Source organism: Equus asinus, chromosome 23 (genome assembly GCF_041296235.1).
Source record: "Equus asinus isolate D_3611 breed Donkey chromosome 23, EquAss-T2T_v2, whole genome shotgun sequence".
In the NCBI taxonomy this organism is placed as follows: Eukaryota; Metazoa; Chordata; class Mammalia; order Perissodactyla; family Equidae; genus Equus; species Equus asinus.
The window spans coordinates 58642014-58663248 of record NC_091812.1 but is presented as its reverse complement, the minus strand read 5'-3'; the positions used below and the strand labels follow the sequence as shown (position 1 = coordinate 58663248).

General features: G+C 35.7%; 1 protein-coding gene across 4 annotated transcripts in view; it reads left to right on the top strand.

Annotated features, from left to right (window-relative positions):
- Window positions 1-21235, top strand: part of LINGO2 (leucine rich repeat and Ig domain containing 2) — a 1114992-nt gene that overhangs the window by 804716 nt on the left and 289041 nt on the right. For all 4 annotated transcript variants that reach the window (XM_044756857.2, XM_070495517.1, XM_044756855.2 and 1 more), the window contains one exon: window positions 14584-14742. The gene's annotated coding sequence lies outside the window, so the exon portion shown is untranslated. The remainder of the gene's footprint in view (window positions 1-14583; window positions 14743-21235) is intronic.

Here is a 21235-nt window from a genome sequence, read left to right as displayed (position 1 = left end):
AAATGGCAATTCAATGCATTGCAATTTCAACTTCACGATATTCAAATTTCAAATTATGTTCCATAGAGCTCTCATGGCCTACCTCAAGCTTATTTTACCTAGAACAGCTTTAGCTGTTTTGTATATTTTACTTTTAATGACATCTAAAAAGGTTTTACTAATAAAATAAAGTTACAAAACAACATATTTAATCTAGGTAGAAACATTTGTTAGCTGCTTTCATAAGGTTTTTACTTAAGTCTTTCCAGGGCACTATTGTTAACTCCTGTAAGATCTTAAACTCCTAAAAGACAGGCTCTATGTCCTATTAATTTTTAATTCTCTCAAATTCTAATATAGAGCTTGCATACAATAGATGATCAACTTTTACAGAAATACATGTTGCCTTATCTGTTCTGCCCCTCCATATGTATTTAATTGTGTACTCTTATCAAAATTAAAATTTTTTTGGGCTGGCCCCATGGCCAAGTGGTTAAGTTCGCGCGCTCCGCTGCAGGCAGCCCAGTGTTTCGTTGGTTCGAATCCTGGGCGCGGACATGGCGCTGCTCATCAAGCCACACTGGGGCAGCGTCCCACATGCCACAACTGGAAGGACCCACAACTGAGAATATACAGCTATGTACCAGGGGGCTTTGGGGAGAAAAAAGAGAAAGGAAAAAATAAAAAAATAAAATAAATAAATAATAAATCTTTAAAAAAAAGTTAAAATTTTTTTGTAGTATTTTCAAAGTATATACATATAATAATTATCAGACAAATATATATAGAATAGAAATTAGAAAAGGACAAAATAAAAAATATAAATGAAGTTCTGGGATTTTCTTGCTGATCTCCAGTGGGCGTTTTTGTGCACCCTGGGCAGTGACACACTCCTCTTGGATAATATTGATGAGATCCTCTAAACCAGTAAATAATCCAATCGATTCTTGCTAAGCCTCTCTCTTATACTAACCATCCCATCTTCTTTACGTTGAAACCTAGGCAATGAATATAATTTTTTCAAGTGATAAAAATAGTTTACATTCCTTCAGAGAAAAGCAGCTGGCCAGCTAGAAAGCTTCCAGAAATAGAGGAGGTACAGAGAACAAGTTTAGAATGTAAATGTGCGTCCCATGAAAAGTTACACTACCTCAGACCAAGGATATGTGTCTATTAATCCTTCTCTGTGTTGCCACTGGTTGTTTGGGGATTATTAGACTATCATAAAATATTCTATTCTCCTAAAATTTTTCCATATTTTAATCTTGCCATTGTTTTCTGCTGAGGTTCATAAATTCAGGTTTTTAATATGATATAACATGACACAGCTACAGAACAATGGACTGGAGAATATGATTTTGTGATGGTCACAAAGAAAAACCCAGCTCAGATGAATCACTTTGAGGAAACAATTTTATCCTTTTGGATGTCAGTTTCTTTATCTATAAAATAAACTTAGTGCCTTGAATATAAAAGGTGCACAATTGCTTCTTGAAAAAGGAACATGAGAAAGGTGAAAGGGAGAGTTGGAATTTATGGTTAGGTTTCTTTACAGTTCTAAAATTCAATGACTCTTTGGTCTCTAAAACTTTGTTTTGAGTTTCAAGTTGGAAGATTTTGGGATTTGGTGATCAACTTTTTGCTCACAGTAACCATGGATCTGGCTGCATTCAAGCGTCGAATTCCATGTTACGATTATTTTATAGAACTTAACAAGATTAAAAGTCAGTCCTCTGGTCACAGTGTTCGAAGTTCTCATGGTTTTCAGCACCTGCGTCTGTCTATCCGCATTGTAAGGCCCTCTTCAAGCAAGAACCATTCACATGCACACAAAAAGTACCATCAAGATGACTGATAATATGGATAGGACTTCTAGTTAATATTCATTGGCACTCCTTACATTCTCCTAGTTCTCAATTTGCATGAGGGAAGGCATTTATTACTTGACACTGATTTCATTTAAAAGCTTCAACTTGAGAAGCAACTTTCTTCAAAATAGAATTTGAGATAGAAAATGTTTGAAGGTGTTTCTGAGACCACACAGCCTCTCTGCCCGACAATCTAAGAATGGGATGCCTTAAATTCGATGATGGCAATGATTGATAGATTTCGATTTCTTCTAATCTTTACATGTGCAACTTGAGGGATTTCAATCAGCCTTAAAAAAAATAGGTATTGTCAACTATTTCCAAAATTTAATGAACCCTTTAGAGTTGAAGCTTAGCAAAAGCTTCCTTCACAAAATATCGTGTACCACTTTTTGACTGAATTATTCTTCCACAAAATACCAAAACCCTTTGTTTGGGCCTTTTGGATCTTTCCCAGATTTCACCTATGATATTAAATGTGGAAATAGACCAGAGTCCCCCTTGTTAAATAAATATCTGGCTCTTTTGTGTGTGAAAAGCATCCTCTTGAAATGATTCAATTTCCTAGTTTAGTAGTTATGCTTCCAGATATAATTACGTATTAGCCAAGGATATAAATCCTCTCACTTATAATTATGTGGTCTCGTGAGGAAACTGGCTGTGCTGTAGGAAATCAGTGATTAGACTTTCATTCAGCAGAGTTTCTTCATCAGTCCTTGGAACAGGTGTCAGGATTAGTCTCTGTTGGTATTTTGCTTGGTACCTGGACTATTAATCAGTTTGTATGAAAAGTTGGGATGATATATTGTCTTTACCATAAATCCTTTAGGTTTTGTGGGTTGTCATGGCATTTAATGTAATAGATAATTCCCTTGGGGTCATTAAAAGCAAGAAGGTCAGGTTTGCCTTTTTTCCTGACACAGCACAGCTCTGATTAAGTGTAAAGGCACAAGGTGATTTCTTCCATTGTGAAATCTCCTATGGGATGAGAGTAATGTAAGTGATTAGATTATTTCAAATGGAACTGGCAAATGCAGTAAGCCACTTGTGAGTTTATTTCACATTAGCACATGCTAATAAAACTATTAAAGTTTTCTCATAACTATGGTAATTGTACTCTATCTTGTGTAAAGACAGAAATACATTTTTTGGTAGATGGGAGAGGGACTTATCTGAACCCAGCCTAATGATTTTGTGAATACTACCAAGTTCCCTAATCAGAATAAAACGTTATAATACTATATAGTACTCTATGCATGTTAATACGTTTATCCCTATAGTAATCCTCTTATTCAGGTACTCTGCAAGTTTATCATTAATTTCAAAATCTAATTCATAATCATCCACTTTAATTTTTTAAATTTTAAAGTTTTTTGTTTTGCTCCTCAAAATCTGTCATTCAATTTCCACTAATCATTTCCCCATTCCCTTGGATCACCCTCTCTCCCTCTCACTCCCCATCTCCTTTCCTCCTTTTCATCTTTATTTATATGATTCACAGTTTAATAATGAAAAATTTAGGCAAATTTGTCAAGAGCCTATGTAACAGTTTTATTTCAAAATCTGCGAGGGGAGAGGGCTAAGCCAGCCAATTGAAAAATACTCCTTCTCAGTAAAGATCCTTTTATAGTAAAATGATTAGATAATCATTGCTATCTGGATACAAGAAAAAAGAATATCTATCTAAAGAACATTAGACACCTGACTAATAACCAATGAGTGGTTACTTAATTTCAGAAGATGACTTACTATTGTTAAAGTTTATTAGAAATTGCTTAAGCAATTTATCAGGATTGTAAATTTCTTGCTAGAAGAAGGATGAGAATTTCTCTGCCAAAGAAAGTTCTGTCCCTAAACAGATTTTGGACAATTTTTCTTTATTAATTACTACAGATAGAAGAGATTTATCTACAAAGAGACTGTCAGATGAAATTTTATCCTTCCATTCCATCTGTTTTTTCAATCAGTGTTATTGAAATATAGTTTAGATATAATAAACTGTGCATGTTTAATGTGTACATTTTTTTGTATATTTTAACACATATATACACTCATGAAACTATCACCAGTCAGGGTAACAAACATATCTGTTATCTTCAAAAGTTTTCTTGTATGTCTTTTTAATTTCTCCTTCTTACTTTCTGTTCCCATATAAGGCAAATACTGAACTGCTTTAACTATAATTAGTTTGAATTTTTATTTTCTAGAATTTTATATAAATGGATTCAAAGAGTTTGTACATTTTGGGGAGGTAGAGGAGTCTGGCTTCTTTCAACATAATTGTTTGTGATTCATCAACATGTTATGTGTAACAATAGTTCATTCCTTTTTATTGCAGAGTAGAATTCTATTATATGGTTATGACACTCTTTATTCAGCCATTTGTTGATGGACATTTAAGTAGTTTCCAGCTGTTGGCTAATACCAAAAAAGTTGCTCTTAACAGCTGTGTACAACTCTTCGCATGGACATGTTTTATTTCTCGTGAATAAATACTTAGAACTTGAATGACTAGATCATATGGTTGGTGTATGTTTAACTTTTTAAGAAACTTCAAGCTACTTTCCACAATTTGGCAGGGGATAGAGAATGGGGGAAATAGAAAGAGGTTAGTAAAAGGGTACAAACTTTCAGTTGTAAGATAAATTAGATCTGAGGATCTAATATATAACATGATGATTATAGTTGATAACACTGTATTGCATAATTGACCTTTCCAAAGAGAGTAGAACTTAAATATCCTCCCCCCAAAGAAGTAAATATGTGAGGTTAATTAACTTGGTGAGGTTGTGTGGTGAAATATGTGAGGTTAATTAACTCAGTCCTTTCACAGTGTTTACGTATATCAAATCATCATGTTGTGCACTTTAAATATCTTACAATTTTATTTGTCAATTACACCTCAATAAAGTTGTAAAAAAAGAAAAAGAACAAAATAGTTGTACTATTTTACATTTTCAGCAGTATTGGGTAAGAGTTTGAGTTCCTGCCTACACTTGCCAACACTTGGAATAGATAGCTAGGCTTTTTAATTATAGCTAATCCAATAGGTGTATAGTGGTATCTCAAGGTTTTATTTACCTTTTCCTAAGGACTAACAATGCTAAGCATCATTTCATGAGCTTGTTTGCCATCCATATAGCTTCTTTGGTGAGTGTCAATTAAAGTCTTTGGTGGGTGTTGATTCAAACCTTTGGCTCATTTCTTTTTTTCAGTTCAGTTGTTTGTTTTCTTATGATTAAGTTTTGAGAGTTCTTTATATATTCTAGATACAAGTTCTTTATATAATTTGAAAATATTTCCTCCACTTTATAGCTTGTTTTTTCATTCTCTTGACAGCGTCATTCACAAAGCAAAAAGTTTTAAATTTTGATTAAATCTAATTTATCTATTTTTTATGGATCATGTTTTTGGTATAGTATTATGGAAATCTTCACCTAGCCCAAAGACATAAAGATTTTCTCTTATGTTTTCTTCAAGAAACTTCCTAGTTTTAGGTTTATGATCCTTGAGTGAATTTTTCTATATTATATGGTGTGAGGTAAGGGTTAAAATTATTGTCCTTCTTTTTCTTTTTTGTATATAGATATCCAATTGTTCCAGAAACAATTATTGAAAAGACTATTCTTTCTTCACTGAATTGCCTTTGTACCTTTGTTGAAAATCAATTATCTGTCTACATGTAGATCTGTTTCTTGGACTCTATATTTGTTCTGTTGATCTCGTTGTCTGTCTTGACACCAAACCACACTTGATAAATATAGCTTTTTAGTAAGTCTTGAAATAAGATATCATTAATCCTCCAACTTACTTCTTAATTTTCAAAGTTTTTTGGGAGGGCTATTCTAGGTTATTTGCATTTGCATATTAACTTTAGAATCAGTTTGTAATTTCTATGAAAGTAAATCCTTCTGAAGTTGTGATTATATTAAATGTATAGATTAATCTGGGGGAAATTGATATTTTAACAATAGTGAGTTTTCCTACCCATGAGAGACAGTATGTCTCTACATTTATTTAAGTCTTCTTTAACTTCCCTCCTGAATGTTTTGTAGTCTTCAGTGTACAGGTGTTGCACATCTTTTGTGCAAGATTTGTCCCCATGTATATCACGTAATTTTATACTATTGTAAATGGTATTGAGGGTTTTTTGTAAATTTCAATGCCTAGTGTTTTGCTGCCAGACTATAGAATTACAATTAATGCTTATATGTGGTTCTTATATCATGCAATCTTGTTAAATTCACACATTAATCAGTTTTAGTACTTTCTGCATGGATTCCAGTGGATTTTCCACATAGACAATCATATTATTTGCAAATAAAGACAATTTTACTTCTTTCTTTCCGCTTTGGACACTTTTTATTTCTTGCCTTATGAACTGGCTAGAACTTGCACTACAATGTTGAATAGAAGCAGTGGGAACTAAGATCCTTGCATTTACCTGATCTTAGGTGGAAAGAAGTCTTTCATCATTAAGTATGTTAGCTGTAGGTTTTTGTAGTGTCCTGTATCTGTTGACAAACTTACCTTCTAGTTCCAGTTTGCTCAAAGTTGTTTTTTCTTTTTTTTTTAATCAGCAGCGAATGTTGGATTTTTGTCAAATGCTTTTTCTGTGTCTACTGAGATGATCATATGCTTTTTCTTTTTTAGTTTGTTAGTATGGTTATTATGGTTACATTAATTGCATTCCAAATGATAAATCAATTTTTTCCAGCTTTGTTGATATATAATTGACATACAACATTGTGTAGGTTTAAGGAGTACAACATGTTGATTTGATACATTTATATATTGCAAAGTGCTTACCACCATAGCGTTAGCTAACACCTCCATCACATCACATGATCACCATTCCTTTTTTGTGATGAAAACATCTAAGATCTACTCTTAGCAACTTTCAAGTGTATTTACAGTATTGTTAAGTATAATCACAATTCTGTGCATTAGATCCCCAGAACTCATCCATCTTCTAAATGGAAGTTTATACCCTTTGACCAATATCTCCCCATTTCCTTCAACTCCCAGTTTCTGTTAACCACTATTCTACTCTCTGTTTCTGAGTTCAGCTTTTTTAGATTCCAAATACAAATTACATCAGACAGTATTTATCTTTCTCTGTTTGACTTATTTAACTTAGCATAATGCCCTCAAGGTCTGTCCAGGGTGTCACAAATGGAAGGATTTCCTTCTTTCTCATGATTGAATAATATTCCATTATTATATATTTGCCTTTGGCTATTTTGATTTTCTGTGGCTCCATACAAATTTTAGCGTTGTTTTTTTCTATTTCTGTGAAAAATCTCATTGGAATTTTGATAGAGATTGCATTGAATCTATAGATGGCTTTGGATAGTATGGACATTTTAACAATATTAATTGTTTTGATTCAGAAACTTGGATATCTATCCATTTATTTGTATCTTCTTCAACTCCTTTGATCAAAGTCTTAAAGTTTTCACTGTACAGATCTTTCACCACCTTGCTTAAATTTATTCCTGAGTATTATTGTTTTTGATACAATTGTGAATGGGATTATTTTCTTTATTTCTTTTTCAGGTATTTTGTTGTTTGTGTATAGAATTTCAGGAATAAACTCTACTTGGTCATGATGTATTATATTTCTTGTAATACTTCATTTTTTAGAGTACTTTAAAGTTCACAGCAAAACTGAGCAGAAGGTACAGAGACTCTCCATAGACCCCCAACCTCTACACATATGTAGCCTCCCCCATTATCAACATTCCCCACCAATGTGATTCATTTATTATAATTGATGAACCTACATTGACATATTATAATCACCTGAAGTCCATAGTTTATATTAGGTCTAACTCTTGGTGTTGTACTTCTATGGGTTTGGACAAATGTGTGATGACATGTTTCCATCATTATCGTTATCATACAGCATAGTTTCACTTCCCTAAAAGTCCTTTGCCCTCTGCCTATTCATTCCTCCCTTTCCCCAATACCTGGCAACCACTGATCTTTTTACTGTCTTTATAATTTCACCTTTTCCAGAATGGTATACACTTGGAATAATACAGCAGGCAGCCTTTTCATATTGGCTTCTCTCACTTAGTAATATTCATTTAAGTTTCGTCCATGTTTTTCATGGCTTGATAGTTATTTCTTTTTAGTGCTGAATCATATTCCATTATCTGGCTGTGTCACAGTTTATCTATTCACCTAATGAAGAACATCTTTGTTGCTTCTATATTTTGGCAAATACGAATAAAGCTGCTATACATATATATCCACTTGTAAGTTTTTATGGGGATGTAAGTTTTCACTACATTTGAGTAAATAACAAAGAGCACAACTACTGGTTCTGGTTCATATGAAGGGGGTGTTTAGGTTCTTTTTGTTTTTCTTTTTTTGTTTTTTTTTGGTGAGGAAGTTTGATTCTGAGCTAATATCTGTTGCCAATCTTCCTCTTTTCGCTTGAGGAAGATTGTCACTGAGCTAACATCTGTGCCAATCTTCCTCTGTTTTGCATGTGGGATGCCGCCACAGGATAGCTTGACAATGAGCAGTGTGTAGGTCCATGCCTGGGACCCGAACCAGTGAACCCCAGGCTGCTGAAGCAGAGTGTGCGAATTCAACCACTACACAACCGGGCTGGCCCCACACGTTCGGTATTTAAGAAACTCCCAAGCTACCTTCCAAAGTGGCTGTACCATTTTGCATTCCCACCAATTAATGAGAGTTTCTGTTGCTTCATATCCTCATTCGCATAAGTATTACCTTTTTTACATATTATTGGTTTTGATTTGCTAAAATTTTGGATATGAATTATACTGCCTAAGCAAGTTCTGCCCCTAATCAGTTTTGGGACACTTTTCTTCTGTCTATAGTAGTCACTTCCTGCAATAGTTATTTCCTATCTGTTTTTTTATGTTTTAAAATTAAAAAAAATTTTTTTTTAAAGATTGGCACCTGAGCTAACAACTGTTGCCAATCTTCCTTTATTTTTTTTAAAGATTGGCACCTGGGCTAACAACTGTTGCCAGTCTTTTTTTTTTTTTTTTTTTTTTGTCTGCTTTATCTCCTCAAACCCCGCCTGCACACAGCTGTATATCTTAGTTGCAGGTCCCGCTGGCTGTGGGATGTGGGACGCCACCTCAACATGGCCTGACGAGCGGTGCCATGTCCACGCCCAGGATCCCAACACTGGGCTGCTGCAGCGGAGTGCACGAACTTAACCACTCGGCCACGGAGCCAGCCTCTGTTTTTTTACTTTCAATTATGGGATTACCTCTCCTTTTTCTCACCCCCCTTTCTCTCCATCTCCTCCTCCACATGATAGCTCTCTTTATTCCTCCCACTCAGCAATTATTGTATGTTTATTACTTCCCTAATACTGCCAATCTTAGTGACCTTTCTAAGATGAACATTACTCAAAATCCTTGACATCAGGGAGGCTTACAGTCTAGTGGGGGGAGATAGACACTTTTACAAATAATTCAGATTCGACCTGGTACGTGAGTATGACAATGTACTTCAGGAATCCTTACCTTTAACCAAAGATGTAACCATGGAGCCAAGACTAGTTTGCCACCTAAACAAAGCGAGGAAAGCCATCACAGTCAGAGGAGTCAGCACATCAAAGGCTGATGAGCAAAAGCCATCATGTCCTGTTTGGGAAATTACTGTGGCATGGTAAATGAAGAGCCACAAAAGTAGACAGATTTCATAAATTAAAGGGCACTATGTCGTAGTCAAGGCATTTTAATTGTATCCTACTGGTGATGGCTGTCAGGTTTATATTTCAGAAAGCATTGGTTAGAGGAGCCTGGACTAGAGGCTGGGAAAGCACTTTGGAGGTTGTTTTCACAGTCAAAGGGACGAGAGGGATTCAGAAGATATTTAAAAGGTCGAGTAGATGCAACCTGGTGCTGATTGGCTATGGACATGAGGAAGAAAAGATAATTGTTTGTGTGTTTTGTTGTTGTTGTTTTGTTTTTATTCTTATTGGTTTAGTTGGTTTCTACACCTGTTGGATGGTGACACCATTCATTGATCTAAGAGAGGGTAAAAAGAATGAGAGGTTTTGTGAAGGGAGTTATTTAGTTTAATTGTGAATTGCCTGAGGTTGAAGTACCTGCTGATGGCGGGGAGTGTGAAGCACAGGTGGTTGGAAGAAAAGGTCTGAAGTCCAGAAGGGATTAGACAGTCTGGAGTTAACAGATTTGTGAGTCACAATTGTTATGTCTGAGTTTGAAGAGTCCTTAAAGTGCATCAGATCCAACCACAAATGTACCTGCTTCACACAGCTCTGGGGATCTGAATGGACACCCCAGTAAAGTTCGCACCTGAAACAAAGAAATGCCATGTCCATTGGATAAGATCAGAAATGCAGTGACTGATCTCTCCCTGTGAGAAAAACATTAGACGCTGCTGTATGGCAGAAGTCCTCAGCTGCTGGTAACGAGGATACAGATCTTTTGTGCAGAATGACAAATGCAGATAAGACTCAGAATTTCACAGAGAAGAAATCTTGCTTTGATATCCGTTATATAGAAATTGCATTTCTCCTCTTATGCAGGAACCAACATCAGATAGAAAGATAGAAAAAAATATTTAAAAAGTCATAATGTAGGTCATTTGTGTGAACTCAAAATGTGAAATTGGTTTGTCATAAGGGAAGATTATTTTTCGAAGGAAACTTTTCAAACAAACGTAAAAATCTAAAGAGTAGGGAAACATAGCTCGTGTATCTACCGCTACCTAATTTAGAGAAAATTAAAAAAGAAAGTACATATAAAACAGATAGCAACTGGCACACATAAGCAATATCAATTCTTGTTGATGACCCCTCCCTGCTGGGAAATAATCTGTGACTTTTATGTCTGACTAAATGAAGAAAAAAAAATTAGGTGGATTAATTTCATGACTAAAAAATGGTGGCACCCTCCCTTTTCCAGTGTCACCATTGATAAAAGGGAACAAATGTGAAATTTCTAAAGCAGAAAGTCTCATAACTTTGATCAGTGAAAACTTCCCTATTTATACATTCTTGACATTTATATTCTTGATGTTTGTACTGGAAAATGCATGACTTACAGGCTGGCCTGGTGGTGTAGTTGCTAAGTTTGCATACTCCACTTCGGAGCCCGAGGTTCACAGGTTCGGATCTTGAGCATGGACCTAGCACCACTTGTCGAGCCATGCTCTGGCAGCATCCCACATAAAATAGAGGAAGATTGGCACAAATGTTAGCTCAACAACAACCTTCCTCAAGCCAAAAGAGGAAAATTGGCAACAGATGTTAGCTCAGGGCCAATCTTCACCAAAAAAAAAAAAAAGAAAGAAAAAGAAAAGGAGATGAGTGACTTAGATACAAAGCTTGCAAAATGCACCTAGCAGTCATTTAACAAATGCACTGAGCTCACAGAATGCTAAGCACTCATCTAGTTCTGTTGACTACCCAGAGGGCTATGCAACCTGGCTCCATGGGGAAGACAAAGCACATCCCTGAGATAAAGTTTAAAGAGCAGCATATCAACAAGTACAAATCAATAGTCTATAAAATGAGTGCCTAAGTGCCGAGGGGGATCCTTTGGAAAGCTTTCTTCAGAGCAATATGATAAACTAAAAGAGTTGTTGTAGTGGTGTGATAAAGAAAGACAAAGAAGACCAAAATTCAATTACAGAGCACTTAAGGCCGGACAAAGGAACAAGAAAACAGGGTTTGTGAATGTTGGAATTTCTTCTACTTTTTTGTAATTTTATTGTGGTCTTGCTTGTTTTAAATTCATGTGCAACAGTATTTTATCAGTAGGTTCTGTTTACCGTGCTCTGTCTAGAACCTACTGAACATTGTCAAAAGTTCATTTCAAAAAAGTTTAAATCAACATTAGTGAGGTATAATTTATATACAATAAAATGCATTCATTTAAAATTCATTTTTAAAAGAATACAAGTTTCTCAAAAATAAGACTATCTTTATTTTTAAAAAGCTTGTTTTCAGACTAGTCATCTCAGCAATAAGCAGAGATTAAAAACAAAGAAGATGAGAAAATAGAAGAAAATTAAATCATTTGGAAACCATATTGATTTTGGTAAAAATCACTTAATTTCTAAGAATATTTTTAAAAGCATTATCTTTACCTTTTGTTTTCATGTTCCTATTCAATAGCATGTTTGAAGAAAGAGAAAGGAAAATTTTATTTTAAGCATTTTTTTTTCATTCTGGAAATTGGTATTAGAATAACGTTTCAAAGCCATGTCATGGAATTAGTACTTCCTATGAACATCTCATGGATATCTCTTTGAGAAGAATACATTCATTTAATTTTATGTATCTTCTTTGAGAAAACAAATGGAATGATAATACAAACATTGCGTGAAGCAACTTGTTGTATAAGACAATTGTGTTCGCCCCTCTGGCACAAAAAAAATCTGTTAACTTGTGATGTAAACCACAGGGGGTTGTATTGTGATGCCTAATGCACACATTCCGGTGGCCCCGACTCTATGTTGGCCTCCAGAAATATTAATGTACTATTAGAACCCAAGTGTTTGGACTTTTGGAATCGGTTTGACTCAATCAGTTAATGGGCTTATGGAGAAAGACTTAATAACGACACAAAACCATCACAGCTAGGAAAATCTTTACATAAGTCAACTGTGTGAATCAGTCACTTTATATTGCAGCTTTGCCCTTGGCCTATAGTGCTGTACTCATTGACAAACTTCATAAAATGTCACACTCTGGTCACATAGTGAGTGGGATATAAAATAAGGCCAATTATTTTGATGTGGTCTAATGTTGCTACCTTTCTTGTTTACAAATATATTTCAACAGATCAGAATAGAATAGATGGTAATCTTTTTTTATGGGGAGAATGTGTGTTTTCATTTTCTCACGTTAGGTATGTGAGCACCTAATTCCATACCTGGCACAACTGAGGTGCTCAGTTAAAATTTGTGGAATGAATAAGTGGGTTAATAGATAAATCAGTGATCAATGATCAGTGGAAAACCATCAGTACTGAAAAAAGAAAATACGCAAAACCTATCCCTACAAAGAAGGGATCGATAGCGTTGTTTCTGTATAAGGAAATAAAGCCATAGAACACGAGTGTTTATGCTGATTTCCTTGCTTTCATTCTTTTAAAGTATGAGAAGTCACACTAGGGCACAGATGGGTGCTTCCAAAGCAAGTAGCTTCCAAAAAGTCTTCACTTAAAAACAAGTTGGGGAGCTTGGAAATTATGTTTATAAACACTTCTCTGTCATTTGTTCCACTGGTATATGACTTCTCCCAATATTTTGCATGGCTGCTGAGAGACTGAAAAAGATTACCACTTGTGAAAATAGATTTGTTTTCTAATAGAATTGATTTGATAATTTTCAGAGTATCTTCAAAGAAGAAAAGAGGTAAAATAATTTTTGGCATGAATAGAAACATTTTGCATCCAGAAATTGACTAAGGGTTTAAGCTTAATGAATATCAGAGCTTGGACCAATAGATTGGAAAATTGCAGCCATTTGTGTGTGCTTGGGTATTTGTGTGTGTGTGTATTTATGTGTATCAGTGATAGCACCTGATAGCACCATAACACTCCTGTTTTGTATCACAGAATGGTCATTTGGGTCCAGGTATATATGTCTCTTTTTTTCAGGACTTATTTTGAAGTGTTGCATTTTAGTCTTGGGTATGTACTCGACTTCACCCCCTTGCCATCTTACCCTTCTTGCTGAAATAGCACAATAGGATATCTCATTACTGTGTCTTTTAACAAAGTCTCCACATTGACTTCTGGGACTACTTGAAGCTCTAATGACAGGTGCATGAGGATATATCATTTTGTGACTTGTTAAAATCAGTTTTTGCACCTGTGTCCATGAATCTGCATCACGTAATCACTCACATGAGTCCCCCCACAGATTTAGAATAACCTCTCAGCCATTTCTGTTGCACTACTTAGAAAATAATAACAATAAATTTGTTTTTGTATATGCATAACTCAATATGGTTGTTGCAGCTAAAAAATATCTAGTAGTTATTGAAGGCTACCCTGGGAAGACCAATCCGCAAATCTCTTCATTCATATCTTTCTAAATTTCTCTTGAACAGGGTTATTTGTGTGGCAAGTATTAGTGCAATTGGTTACTGTATTACAGTTTGTATCCTGATATGGATAGTGGATGTATGGATAACGGATAATGGCAAGTGCTTTGGAATTGGCAGCACCTCACATAAGCCCCTCAAGGGTATTTCTCAAACACTGTCCTACAGAGATGATGCAATTTCTATACTGGGAATGTTGGCAGTGAGGTGTCAGAACTCACAAAGGAAACTGTCCTTGATCTAGAACATCATGTGGGTTTTCCTCTAGCTGCTGATGGGTTTTGCCCAGTTACCTTGAGAGTATTATGGGTAGAGTCAGAAAAATACTCTTAGTACTCCAAGTGGACACCAGCATGAAGAAGAAGGGGTACACACTATAAAATTTGTGAGTTTTAATATCAATAATGTTTATTTATACGGACAGCTTAAATAGATCAATAATAACGTGAAGAGGAGCATTCATTCTGCAAAATCATCTTCTGTAGCACATAAACTCAGTCTTCTGGCTTTAATGTCTATCAGCATCTTGAGAGGCATTTACAGCCCCTCGCACACTCCTTTATGATTCCTTTATTGATTATGTAGTGGCGCCTCCTGGACCTAGGACATGGTTCACTATTTTTCAATTAAAATGAAGAAATATCTTGTTCATTGCAGGTTCATTTCAAGCAACTGGCTTGTGGGACTCTGAGAGATGCTGCTGCCCATGACATGTTGGAATTATCATGATCAGCTACCCAGTTTGGATTTCACCCAGTGGCCAAGAGCTTTGCATGGTAGACAGCAAGGGTCAGATTTTTAAAAAGAGTAAACCAGGTAAGATTTTAAAGAGACACCTGATCATTTATCACTTGGTCTACGGGCATTAGTGTGCTGCCAAGATGTATTGAATAATGTATAGCTTTTCTATTTGTTTTCAAAGTTCACTGAACAGGTTGTTGAAGAATTGTGCTCCCTTGGATTCAGGAGACCGTGTATAGTAATAATTGAGTCCCTTTTTCTCTCAAGAGGAAAGAGGAGTTATTTTAAGATACACATGAAGAAGACACAAGAATACTGTGGATGCTGGTTTAATGCAGTAGCCATTGCAAGCTAAGGAGATTTGCTCCTTAAGTAACTACTCTGAACTATAATGGAATAAACAGTTGTACTTTTGAAGGCACAGTAGGCAAAGTGTTGCCTTTAAGCATTTATATTTTATGCAATATAGAACTGGATCAGTTCATAGCATATGCTTTTACAAATACTGTGTGCTTCAAGGTTACTCCAATTTAGAAAATTATACTATTATTCTGCCTTTTATTTCTTTGAAAGTATTTATCATTCTAAATTGTGCTCATCTAAGTGTTATTTAAAATGGTGATATAATGACATACTCTATTATCATTGTGGCTCCTAGAATTTAAAATATTATACTCTTACTCAATTACTTTTTTTTCCTACTTTTGTCTGTTGTATTCGGGAAACAATTCTCAACTATTACCCACAGTTTGGGCGGATCTTCTTTCTCTTTAACTTGCTTTCTCCTCTCTAACATAATTTAAATTTGTTATCAACAATTACTTGGGGAAATCACAAGATATTCTTCTTCTCTGACTTTAAGATTATCAAAGCTTTTACAATGTCTTCACATTTTATACATCCCAAAACAAGATTTTCTTTAAGTTCAACTATAAACACAGAAAGTAGGAGTAAAATTTATTAATCAAGAAAACAATGGAGGGGAATTAATTTAAGTCACTTGTCACTCTAGGTTTTTTACAAATCTGGGTTTTTTTACTTTCTGAAAATAAAGTAAATGGAACTCAGTCAATAAATTATATCTTAAGATAATGATTTGGATATAAAAATGAGAACTTCTAAAAAGCTTGAAAATAACTGATTCTCTAAAGTTTAATAAATTTCCCTTCCCAATCCTCTAATGACTTATTCGTCTATAAGATAATATCATGAGGGGCCGGCCCAGTGGCACAGCGGTTAAGTTTGCACATTCTGCTTTCGCGGCCCAGGGTTTGCTGGTTCGGATCTTGGGTGCGGACATGGCACTGCTTGGAAAGCCATGCTGTGGTAGGTGTCCCACATATAAAAAAAAGTAGAGGAAGAAGGGTTGGAAATTAGCTCAGGACCAGCCTTCCTCAGCAAAAAAAGGAGGATTGGCAGCAGTTAGCTCAGGGCTAATCTTCCTCAAAAAAAAAAAAAAAAAGAAAAGAAAGGAAAAAAGATAATATCATGAGAGTACAAAACACAAATTGTCACAAATTTCAAATTTGTTTGAAATAGTATAGATCACCAAATAATGGTAGAAATCCTTAATTGATGAACTGAGTTAGTGGAAAATTGTTTGTCCTGTTAAGTGGCAAGGTGGGTTACCCGCATTTGGAAGAATTTTGCCAGTCTGTAAATAAAAGAAACATCAAAATGCAGGATGCATTTGTGGAATAAGGCTCAGCCTAGTTCCATGCTTCGTAGCATTAGTATCTAGCAAATAATTATAGCAAGAATTCTTCATGATAAACTTCCATATTCTTAAGCTTTTAAGTCTTAATCTCTGAATCCAAAACAGACTTCATCCTGATTATGTTTATTTCAATATTTTCAACAAAATAGAGTTGCCTGTTAGAACATCAGACTTAGAAAGAAGAAGGAAGACAAAAAGAGGAGGGCTAAAATCAAATCTCTTTTGAAGGTAAATAATCATGTGACAGTGCAATTATTAGCAGTTATTTATCTTATCCCAAAGGAAGAGCTCTCCTCTATTGGTGAGATAAATATTTTTATTCTTTAGAATACCTTATCTTTCTGGACTGTGTAAGTCACCAACACGGAAAAAATGTACAACAAGTACTTTTGATCCAAGTATTATAAAAAAACATAGGTTCTTGTCTTTTTACACAGTCTTTGGAAATGAATCCTGTTGATTAGGATCTGCAGAGACAGTGCATTCCACCGTTCTGTATAAAAACATACAATTTAGCAGGACCCTCTGGATAGAAAAGATTTGACAGTGAATTCATTCATTTTCCCAGTTAAAGGTTAACTCTTTACAAATGAACAGAAAATTTATACATTACAGTTCTATAGTTTATATTAGTTCTAAATTCATTTTTGTTCTTTGTTGTAAGACTGGCAGTTGCGTTTTTATAGTGGTGCATGTTAACTTCTCCATAAAGTTAAAAGAGTGTCAAGGCTTCCCAATTCTGTTTCTCAGAAGTTTATAACAAAGCCGTAAAAATTTGCACTGTTCCTTAGCTTAAAAGCAATTTCTCTTTCTTAAAGCACTTTTGAAGTAAAGGGTTGCCTAGCTCAGGATTACATTACTGTATGCTTGTCCATAGAAGGAGTGTGAAGCTATAAAGACAGCATATAAAAGGTGAGATTTTGCAAACCCTTCTGATGATAGCGTGCTCCATGTAAAGGGATATGCAGTCTCCAGGGTGATTCATGAAAAACGTTTAAGCAGGACCTGTGTGTGCAGTGTGTCCCTTACTCTCTGCAGAGAGCGATGGACATTCTCCCCTGTGCAACTGTTCTTATTCTGAGGTCTTCAGAAAATAAAATCTTGAGAACTTAGTGAAGTACCTGATTCCATCATGAAAAGTCTCCTATGATCTTAAATACTTTTTGGCTACATGTTTATTTGCTCTTTCCAAATATTTTTTGGATGTCGGCTACATGTAAAGCAGTATGTGGCCAGAAACAAATTAGCAACCCTGCCTGCCCTGTCCTCACGTAGTTCATATTCACAAAGTAGAGCAGACGTGTGCATAGCTCAGGCCAGGACAAATGAACGAAAAACGTGAATGATATGTTTGAAACAAAACTCTCCAGAAACTAGGATGTAGGACTGTTAAAGCTGATAGGGGTATTAGAAGATCTTTGAGGCTTAAGAGGCATTTCAGCTGCACAGCTGAAAAGTGGGGAGAATTTTCATTGATGGGAAATGGGCGTGAAGACATTCTAGACTCAGGGCATAGTCTGGAAAATCATCATGGTGTAGAAATAAATGTTATGCTTGGAAAATGGAAAGCTTGACACTGGAGTGTAGGGAGGAATGAAAGAAGAGGATGGGCATAGAGGCAGGGGCTGGACTGGAGGGTTTTGCATGCACAGCTATGGTGGTTAGAAGAATGAGTGTGATGTAATCTAATCTATACTGTAAGAAAATGATTCTGGCATAAGGTGGGGATGGGGACAAGGAAGGTATGTGCAGAGAAAAGATAAACTAAAAATGCAGTTCCGTGAGTGCAGAACTGTTGTATGGTTTCTAGTCTGTTGCATCACCAGCGTCTAGAACAGCTGCTGCCCATCATTGATTCTGTTAGTCTCTGTTAAATGTTGGTTAAATGAATGTGTCTCAGTGATAATCAATAAACTTCTATATTTGAAACTTTTTCCTTTTTTAGAAATGGTTTGAAAATTCTTCATACAAAGGATGGAAAGAATTTAACTCGCTTTCCATCACACACAGAGGTACACAGGCATACACACACACACACATATACACACACACAACTCTCTCCCAATATGTGCTTGAAATTAAACCTCAGATCCCGTTCCTAAAATTTATGCTTCAATTAAGATGGGGGCAGCTGCTAGCTTACTTTATTTCCCTTTTGAGACTTTTATCTCTCAGGCTTTATCCTTCCCTTCATCATTTTATCATCACATCAATCACTGTGTTTCACTCCTCAGGACGCAGCTTGCATCACAGGCACATTTTTATGGCTAGAAAGCAAACCTACCCTACTTGGCACATCCTGCTTGCTTAAACCTAATTAAGTAATTCCGCTGAAAGTATCACGTCCTTTCCATCACGATGCACATTTGGTCAAAATAATAGGGGACACTTTAAAGCTATGGAAAATGACTAGGGAAGGGAGCCTGAAGAAGACAAAATGAATGAACCTGAACTTCAGCCCAACCTTCTCTGACACAATCCTCTAATGAACCAGGGCGCGTTAACACCTCAGCTACAGAAAACTCCTAACTCACAGCATCGCTTTCACGCCAATTATTTTATTAAAAATTACCATTGTCATAAGGCTCCCGAGTAGTACACCAAACTCAGGACATTTTGTATGATTGAATCATCTATTTTCAGAGAGGTTCTCTTACAGTCAGGGAAAAATCCAAGAATTTCTTTCTAAATATCCATAGTTAAGGAAACGTACTTACGATTCACTAAGATATAAGATTCTCGAGACCGGGGTCTTCGTCTTTCTTCTCTAAGACCTTAATTCCAAAGCCAGGTATATAGTCAATAAACATATCTGATGAGTGAATGAATGAATGAATATCGAACGAAGCCTGCGCTTAAGATCAAAATTGCCACTTTTGTATTTTCAAAAGTAGGAAACATCTCTCTCTCTTGTTAGTGGGACAATTGGTATTTGGATCCTGTTGTCCCTTGTTAAACCACGGATGTCTTATCCTCTCATTTCAATACTGCTCTTATTAAGTAACAGATATTTTAAGATCACACAGTGGTATATAATAGTACCCATGAAAGAGAGGTATGGAGGCTTGATCTAAAATAAAGGAGCAAGAAAAACAAAGAAAGGAAAACATTTATTAAATATCTCATTGCCTTTATAAATAAAGCATGGTTCTCTTTCACAAGCTGTTACAAGTATTGAATTTTTATTTTTTATAGATCTCAAATGCTTAGGAGAGAGAAGTAAGGGTCTGGCTTTTTCCATGCTGTTTGGTGTGGACTTCTCTGGGCAGAAGTCACTGGAATGCTGCAATCCTAGCAAGCTACTATTTAGAGGAGGCAGGTTATAGCAAATTGTGGTTATAAATATACTACCACATTTATAGGTATTGGCTTTAAGTAAGGCCTGGGTTTGAGTCCCAACTCTGACACTTACAAACTATGTGATATTGGGCAGGTTATTTTGTTTTCTTTTGAGGAAGATTAGCCCTGAGCTAACTTCTGCTGCCAATCCTCCTCTTTTTGCTGAGGAAGTCTGGCCCCGAGCTAACATCTGTGTTGGGCAAGTTTTTTATCATCTCAGAGCTTCGATTCCCAATTGGTAATGTGAAGATATTAGTAGTGGTCCCATGGTGCAATTGCGAGGATTAAGTGCAATCACAGATGATTAAGTGCGATCATAGATAGGAAACACTCAGCAGAATAGCTAACACATTATAAATAAGGCTTTAATTATATTATTATTATTATTTACAGTCTGTATGTAGCAATTCTACCTAGGAGTCCATTTGTTTCAGCCAAATGTCAGAATATTTTACTCTTGATTCCCAGAAGCAAATAAGATGTGAGTACTTAGCAGAATGCCTGGCACCTCATAAGCACTCAGTAGTTGTGGTAGTTTATTGTTATTTTGTTACATAAGCATTTCTCTTCTTCAGGCTCTTTAAAGAGATCTTGGTCTAACCTATTTACAGCAACTTCCTTCTTAGGAGAATGACGCGTCTATGAGTTATGGTTAGTGTCGAGATTTTGAGATAATGTGCAGGTTTTAATCTTTTTTGTAGTGAGGAAGACTGTCACTGAGCTAACCTCTGTGCCAGTCTTCCTCTATTTTGTATGTGGAATGCTGCCAGGACATTGCTTGACGAGCGCTGTGTAGGTCCACACCCAGGATCCGAACCAGTGAACCCTGGGCCACCGGAGTGGAGCATATGAACTTAACCACTATGCCACCAGGCCGGCCCCAAGAATGCCCTGTTTAACAATCTATTATTGGTTATATTATAATCATATTGCTGGGTGCCTTGATATGGAGGTAAATATCATTTGCTTTATAACCAAAGATCACCAGAATGGTTGTTCATACCAAATTATAGTGTTTAGAATCAATAAAACACATAGACAACTACTAAATGAAACATTAACATATATCTTAGAGTAGCACACAGGTCATCCTCTGTTGACGTAATTCTCTAATTTGGAAATACTACTTTAATATACACTCATGGAGACTATCTTTAGAAGTCCCTGACAGTAATCAAGCAATATGTATAATTATACCTTTGACCTTTTTTTTGTTACATGTATTTTATAAGAAAGACTGTTATTAATTTCGGAATGAAAGTTTAAAATTAAAACTACATTCAGCATGGTAAAATAATACCTTAAAAATTAACTGGCATGATTAATCTCACCACATGCCATCTAAAACCATACTAGGAAAGGAAGGGGGATAAGTCAAAACAATCCTGTGAATCTCTGGCCAGTACTTTGTAGACTCTTAGTTTGGGGTGGCCCCAGTCTTTCCAGTAAAAGACAGAATCTAGATCATTAGCTGAGAAATGAGGGAAGACAGTGTAGACCGGAAAACTGCAG